Here is a 7,911-nt window from a genome sequence, read left to right as displayed (position 1 = left end):
GGGATGATGTTATGTCAAGGATCATTAAATTCAAAGGAAAGTTTCTGTGCATTCTTCCTGTAACGTGTTAATATTTCTCTGCTACCAAATTCTTAATATTAAATAAAAATGAGCTCCATTTTCCTAAACGGTGCATGTATACATTTTTAATGTTGTTCTTCTTCATGCATTTTGAAAGGAAATCATGATTAGAATTCAGGTCATTAATGTCCAGTTGAACTTGTCCTGCTGGGAATGCCAGGGTGGGAGTTTTGGCCACAAACAAATTGACAGCTATGAAAGCTTCACGGCACCATCTAGATCTGGTCAAAATTGCTCTGTATTTTCCAAAGGGAAAAATCAAATTAAATCTTCTTTTTTTAAAAATATATTGTCAAGTTTTTTGATTAAACAAAAAACATTTGTTTTTGTTTTTTTGGATTTAGAGGATTGTTTTTCCTTATTTCTTTTCCCTCTCGAATGGAAAAGAAGGGTGGGGGAGAAAAAAAACCCAGAAAAAATGGTTTCTTTGTCATTTCTAAAGTAAAAATAAAATCATTTAAGTGTGAAAGAAAGAAAGAAAGAAAGAAAGAAAGAAAGAAAGAAAGAAAGAAAGAAAGAAAGAACTTGTTTCATACACACACAAAGTCATTTAACTTTAGAATTTTTTCATGGAATATTTCTAGTGTTTTTACCCTTTTTTCATTGGAAAAGGAGGGGATGAAAAAAAAAAAAACCACTTAAATGAGCGGATGGAAAAAAACACCTAAACTATTTTTTGTAGTTTTTGAAAACAAAACACAAACAAACATAAAATCAGTTTTATTTTAATGAAAAAAAAAACATGACAATGCCCCATAACACTTTTATTTCTTTTTTATGATAAAAAATCCATTTTCATCAAAATAAATATTTGGGGGGAGGGAACAAACAGAAATGACTCCTGTTATCAGTTGGTGTGTGTGTGCTCGCTCCATTTGCTGTCCCAGCCCTGCGCAGACACTCGGCTCAGCAGACCTCGATAGTACTACCCAGAAAGATCACAGGCTCGATTCGATGGCGAAGGTGCTCAGCCTGGTTTATTGCCGATGAAGCATGGTCCTAGTGCCCCGTAGGAGCTGCAGGGACACAAACACATGGACCAGCTCAGTCAGCAGCGGGAGTATCTGCTGCCCCCTCAGCTGGACAAAGGTGCCCCTCCTATGTCTTCTCTTTTATACATTGATACTAACAATTATGTATCACACTCCTGAAATGGGTAGTTACCGACGCTACATCTTGTACCTGCGGGTTCGAACAAAACATTCCCAGTCATTATTCTGTCCTTCCATCCTTGCCTTCCTCGGGGCCAGAGTGTTCCTGCACCATCCCCAGGAATGTGTTTGCATGAACACCCAGTACCGAGTACTTAGGAGTGCCTGTGTTTTAGCAATGCCAGCTGTACCTTTGCCAAGTTCATGCACCGGAGAGTGACGTCAGAAGCAAGCGTCTGTTCTATGACAGGGCCTGACTTTGGCTCCTAGTATGGGCTGACTGTGATTCAGGCCTAAAGTCTTGCACCAGGCCCCGTGCTCCAGGCTTCCTCTCACTACTACAACTACCTTTGGGTGAATTTGTGAGTGAACTTAAGCACTGAAAATCTCCACATCTGCAATTGTGTCCATTAGTCCAGCTGGACTCTACTTGGCCATTGTTACTTATGGAATATTTCCATTGAAGGCAATGGGACATTTGACATGAGTAAAGACTTCTCAGTAGAGTCAATGTCTGCAGGGCCATGCACTCCCTGGGCGCCGCATTACAGTTCAGCCCTGCAGAGCAATGACCACCTATGGCTGCAAAAACAAGGAGTCTGGTGGAACCTTAAAGACTAACAGATTTATTTGGGCATAAGCTTTCGTGAGTAAAAACCTCACTTCTTCGGATGAGGTTTTTACTCACGAAAGCTTATGCCCAAATAAATCTGTTAGTCTTTAAGGTGCCACCAGACTCCTTGTTGTTTTTGTAGATACAGACTAACACGGCTACCCCCTGATACTTGACACCTATGGCTGGGAGCAGAAAGGCGATTCATCTGGGCGTGGGAGGTTGGTTGCATCAGGATATTTGTTTGTACCATCTGCACAGAAAACACAGCACTAACTCCCCAGGCTCAGCCCCTTCGGAGGTGGAATCAAGAGAGACACAGGCTGCCACGGAATAGGATACAAGTATGAGGTGAACTCTAGACTGTGTAAATAGAGGGGGAAGAACATGTTCTAACCCAGATCACGGCAGCTGCTCATCCATTCAGGTAGATGCAGGTCTCTTTGCTGAAAAAATCCAGATTTTGCAGAGTGAGAAGAGACAAGAACTTCAGCTGAGGATCCTGAATACTGGCAGCCAAACCCTAAGAAACAAGAGCTCATCACTTCAAGCTTCAGCTGTTGTATGGTCACAGGTGAGCACCATCTTCTTGACTGCGTTTCTATCCCCCCTTCCAGACAAGGGCATGAATGTGCTCTGTGAATATTAGCAGTTTTAACCTCCTCTGCCCACAGCAGTGATGGTTTTAATAGCACCATTTCAGAACAGGGAAATTGAGATACATCTTGTGAACGGTCCTCAGCCAGGGATCTGGACCACTGCTTCCAGTAGAGCTACAGCTGATTCACACCAGCTGGGGTCTGGCCCACTGAGGCCAGCAAAGCTATGGACCATTAATCCTATCTGGGAATCTGGTTCATTCACTCCCTATGGCGCTATGGCCAATTCACACCAGCTGGGGGCTGGCTCATTCGCCCCAGTGGAGCTACGGACGGTTCACACCAGCTAGAATCCAAACAAAGTGAAGCAGATAGAAAGGAGCATAATAAGGATATGGAAAATGTAAGGAGAAAATTAGCAGGATGGCACAGGGTGGACTGGTCTTTGGAGGGAGATGGGCTCTGCCCCCACCTCTGTCTTGTCCTCTGAACCCAGCTGATGAGTTTAGGTTTGGGTGACAAGATTGTAGCTCAGGGATGGGACTTCCTAAAAGAGGGAGCCAGGTGAGCTCCCCTGCTCAGAGAGATGTGGGGAGCTGTCAGAGAGCTGGGCCTGACACCCAGGGAAAGAGGACAGGGCTGTAGGGGGACCCAGAGTCAGAGAGGAGTGGGACAGGAACTCTCCCTAGCAGCAGGGAGGGGTAGGATCAAACTCTCGAGAGGCAATGAGAGGACCAGGAGGGGTTTACTGGGAGATTCTCGCTCTGAGTGAAACCCTCATTTCAGGTTAATAGAGAAGACCTCGTAACAGGGGGGAAAGGGGAGATAATTCAAAGGCACCAACACTGTAAGTTGGTTTGACGGAGGGCTGGGGGAAAATGGAGGCAGTGGCAGTGAAGAGGTTCGACTGCCAGAGGGAATTTGAAGTACATGTGCTCTGAGTTAAAAGCAAGCAGCAAACTCTTTCAATTTATCTGAGTCGGGGAACTGCAAGACTCTGTTGATCCACTGAACTCTCGGGGAATAAAGATAAGGACTAGAATTGGTCAGAAATTTTCCGAAACTCACTTTCTTCAGAAAATGTTGATTTGGAAGGAACATTTTAAATAGAATAATAGAAATGTAGGGTTGGAAGTCATCAACTCCAGCCCCCTGTGCTGAGTCAGAACCAAAGAAATCTAGCCCATCCCTGACAGGGGTTTGTCCAACCTGTTCTTAAAATCCTCCAGTGACAGGGATTCCCTCGGAAGCCTATTCCAGAGCTTAACTCCCCTTGTAGTTAAAAAGATTTTCCTAATAACTAACCTAAATCTCTCTTGCTGCAAACTAAGCCCATAACCTCTTGTTATACCTTAAGTGGACATGGAGAACAGTTTATCCCCATCCTTTTTTGAACATCCCTTAAAATATGTGAAAACTGTTATCACATCCTATCTCAGTCTTCTTTTCTCAAGATTATACATTCCCTATTTTTTTCATCTTTCTTCACAGGTCAGGTTTCCTAAACCCTTTATCATTTTTGTTGCTATCCTCTGGACTCTCTCCTATTTATCCCCATCTTTCCTAATATGTGGTGCCCAGAACTGGACACCATACTCCATATGAGGCGTCACCAGTGCTGAATATAGCAAGTCAGTTACCTCCCGTGTCTTACATATGACACTCCTGTTAAGACCCAGAATGGTATTAACCTTTTTGCAATGGAATCACATTGTATATTCAATTGCTGATGCACTCTAACCCCCGATCCTTTACAGCAGTGTTACCACCTAGCCATTTCTTCCCATTTATAAGTTGTACATTTGATTTTTCCTTCCTAAGTGTAGTACTTTGCAATTGTCTTCATAGAATTGCATCTTGTTGATTTCAGACCAGTTCTCTTATTTGTCAAGATTGTTTTGAATTCTTATCCTGTCCTCTGGCAATCCCTTCCAGCATGGTGTCATCTGCAAATTTTATACATATTCTCCACTCCATTATCCAAGTCATTAATGAAAATATTGAATAGTACCAGACACACGACAGAATCCTGCAGGATCCACTAGATTCACCCTCCCAATTTGACAGCGAACTATCGATAACTACTTTTAAAATGTGCTCTTTCAACCAATTGTGCACTCACCATAAAGTCATTTTGTCTTGACCACATTTCCTAATTTGCTTATGGGCTATATCCTGTCTACTGTTTTTCCTCTAGCCACTATGCTGCTAATTTTATTAAAGAAGGAAATTAGATTGGCCTGCCTCATTGCCTTCTTGCCAGAGTTTTTGAACTGCCCCAGCTCCCACTGACTTCAGCTGCTGTTGTTAGGCTCAGCACTCTGTAATCAGCTCCCGGTGTATCAAGTTGGGCACCCAGAGAAAAAGGATCACACAGGTAGTGACTACTTCCCAAAGTCTAGCATCTCATAGGCAGGGATAGAACCTATTTCTTCTGGATGATGTTCACTTGCCTTAACTACAAGATCATAATTTCTCTCCCTGCAGTCCCCTACCTCATTCTTCCTGGAATTTCCAACTTCTAGACTGAAGGATGGAAGGGTCCTACAAACAACACTCTCATTCACTACACAGCAAGGAGGGGAAGGTGTGGTGTATTGAGGACTGTATTGGAATTGCAAGCTAATGCTATCTCTTTAACAGTAGGAGGTGGTTTCCTGGTCCTGCTTGCAGGCTAGAGGGCTCTGTAGTAAAGCATGCAATCACCAGAGTCAGTCTGAAAAGGGCCATCTTGCAGGAAAGGTGGTCCATTGTGCCTCTCTCTGTATTAGGAATCAGTCTGCTTTGTCTCTCTCTCTCTGTTTTGTGGTTCTTGTGTGTTATTCTGAATTCTAAAAAATAAAAATTAAGTACACTTCAAACTTTCAAGAACAATATTCTTTGTTTTAATCTAATACCTTTCTATATCTGCCGTGAACGTAACAAGAGGCACAAATAGAGAATGCATCACCTCAGCAGAAGAGATAAAATGAGTGCAGGTGAAGAGTCACTGATCACAATCTGCCAGTCCAAACAATAACCACAGTGTGGCTAGGGCAAGTGTCTTCCCTCCCAGTCCAGTCCAGTGATCCAGGCCTAGTACTGGCCTCCTACTGAGGACAAAACCAAACGCAAGGAGTAAGGATCTTTCACCACAAACTAGTTTCAGCTTGGGACGCTATATAGGAAAATATGCCAATGTAAATATACCATAATAATTATACTGATAAAACTCTGCATGGATGCACTTATTCTGGATGGAGTGCTATTTTATAGCTCCATTTACATTGCTTTGAAAGTGACATAGTCTACATTGGAAAAAGGCAATCTTAGTTGGGATAAAGGGGTTCTGATGAGGAGTTGCACTGGTATTATTATACCTGTGTAAATCTCCCTATAGACAAACCCTAGAGCATCCCCATGACTAGGAACAGGGCTGAGTTTATGTCGGCTTAGCTAAGCCTGTTCACTTTCCCCAACTCTGCCGAATGAGACCTGAGCAAGCAGGGCAGGGTGCTCATTAGTCATTGTTAGAAGCCCTTTGTCAGAGAAATCCAAAAGTTAGTATGTGAAGATCACAAAGCAGCATTAAAAACTGATCTACATGGTACAGCACAAATGATATCAAACAATGACTATCTAAAAAGACTTAGGAGGTGACGGTTTACACTGGCACAACCACGTTCATCGAGCGTTGGTTTCTGTTGAGGACAAGGGAACCTTCTGAATTCCAAACCAAGCCAATTCTCAGCCAGCAAAATTGTGGGGTGTTTTACCAGCCCAAACGAGTCTTGCTGAATTCAGGGAATCCAGTGCCTACACTTCAATTGACAGATGCCCCATGGTGAACTGGTTTACTCACTGCAAACCACTAGTGCAAGCTCTGTGGAGTGGAATCAAGGAAGCAATCTGTTGTTAGTCAGATAAATTAGGTTCTTTGTACAAATCTGAGCTTGCCTTAGCAGTGGATTTCTGTGTCTGTCTTTCTCACTCACACTCCAATGTCGTCAGCCCCCATTGTATGACTCTCGCCCATCAGCCTGTGTGTTCAGCCCAGTATTTGGGCCGGTGGCCTGAAGGAGAGGGAGCCTTCCAACATTAAAGCATTTAAATTGATAATGTGATATTGATGTTTAGTAAATGCTGTTCTCGTTCTATTGCAGGGTTTGGTTCATTTCCCCCATGGCAGACAAGGAACTTGGAAATCAAACCTTCCTCACAGAGTTCATCCTCCTGGGATTTGGGGCTAGCCCCAAACTGCAGATCCTTCTCTTACTGCTGTTTCTAGTGATCTACATTGTGACCATGGCTGGGAACATCCTCATCATGGCAGTAGTTGTGGTTGACCAGCACCTTCACACCCCTATGTACTTCTTCCTGGGGAACTTGTCCTGCTTGGAGACCTGCTACACCTCCACCGTCCTGCCCAGCATGCTGGCCAGTCTCCTGACTGGGGACAGAACCATTTCTGTTGGTGGCTGTATCGCACAATGTTACTTTGTTGGTTTCCTTGCAGCTACTGAGTGTTATCTCCTAGCAGCGATGTCTTATGATAGGTATCTAGCGATATGCAAACCACTGCATTATACAACCCTTATGAATGGCAGGTTCTGCCTCCAGCTAGCAGCTGGGTCTTGGGTGAGTGGGTTACTGGCTAGTTCCATAGTAGCGGGTATGGTGTTACAATTAACTTTCTGTGGCCCCAATGAAATTGACCATTTCTTCTGTGAATTTAAACAAATAATAAATCTCTACCACAATGACATCTACCAGGTGGAGTTTTTAATTACCATTGTAGCTGCTTTATTGACACTGCCGCCATTTGCTTTGACTGTGACATCCTATATTTGTATCATCTGCACCGTCCTGCGAATACCTTCCACCACCGGGAGGCAAAAGGCCTTTTCCACCTGCTCTTCTCACCTCATTGTAGTGACGATTTTCTATGGGACCCTGAGCATTGTGTATCTGCTACCAAAAACCAAGACACTCAGAGACCTCAGCAAAGTGTTCTCTCTCTTCTACACAATTCTGACTCCTATGGCCAATCCCTTTATATACAGCCTGAGAAATAAAGAGGTGAAAGAGGCTCTGAGAAAAAAATGTCAGTAAATGTGTAGACTTGACAAGAATTCAGAAAGGACAAGGTATTTTTTGAAAGACAAATTAATGATGAGTGCAGCTGATTTACAGGGTAATGTTCAGATGTTGTGTAGCCCCATATTTCATGCTATGTCTTTGGTATTGTGAGCTCATAACATTTGAGAATGTGCAAAGATTTGAAACTGTAAGTTCCATCAGAACCAGGATCTCTGTGTTCAGAATAAAATCGAGCTGTATTTTCCTTGTTGAAGGTTGGTGGTTAATAAGATTTTGGTGAATTCATAGACTGAAACAAAGTCAGCATGTAAAATAGTGACTCGGGGCTGGATCTCCAAAGGGACCTAGGAATTGCAACGCCTCACTTCTAGTTCTGTGCCAGCCAGTG

At 43.2% G+C, this 7,911-nt stretch overlaps 1 pseudogene; it reads left to right on the top strand.

Annotated features, from left to right (window-relative positions):
* The first annotated feature begins 2,265 nt into the window (after positions 1 to 2,265).
* LOC112060456 (olfactory receptor 10A7-like) lies at positions 2,266 to 7,701 on the top strand (annotated as a pseudogene).
* Positions 7,702 to 7,911: the final 210 nt, after the last annotated feature.

Source organism: Chrysemys picta, chromosome 13 (genome assembly GCF_011386835.1).
Source record: "Chrysemys picta bellii isolate R12L10 chromosome 13, ASM1138683v2, whole genome shotgun sequence".
Taxonomy (NCBI): Eukaryota; Metazoa; Chordata; order Testudines; family Emydidae; genus Chrysemys; species Chrysemys picta.
The sequence above is the reverse complement of the archived record's forward strand: the minus strand, read 5'-3'. Positions and strand labels throughout refer to the sequence as shown.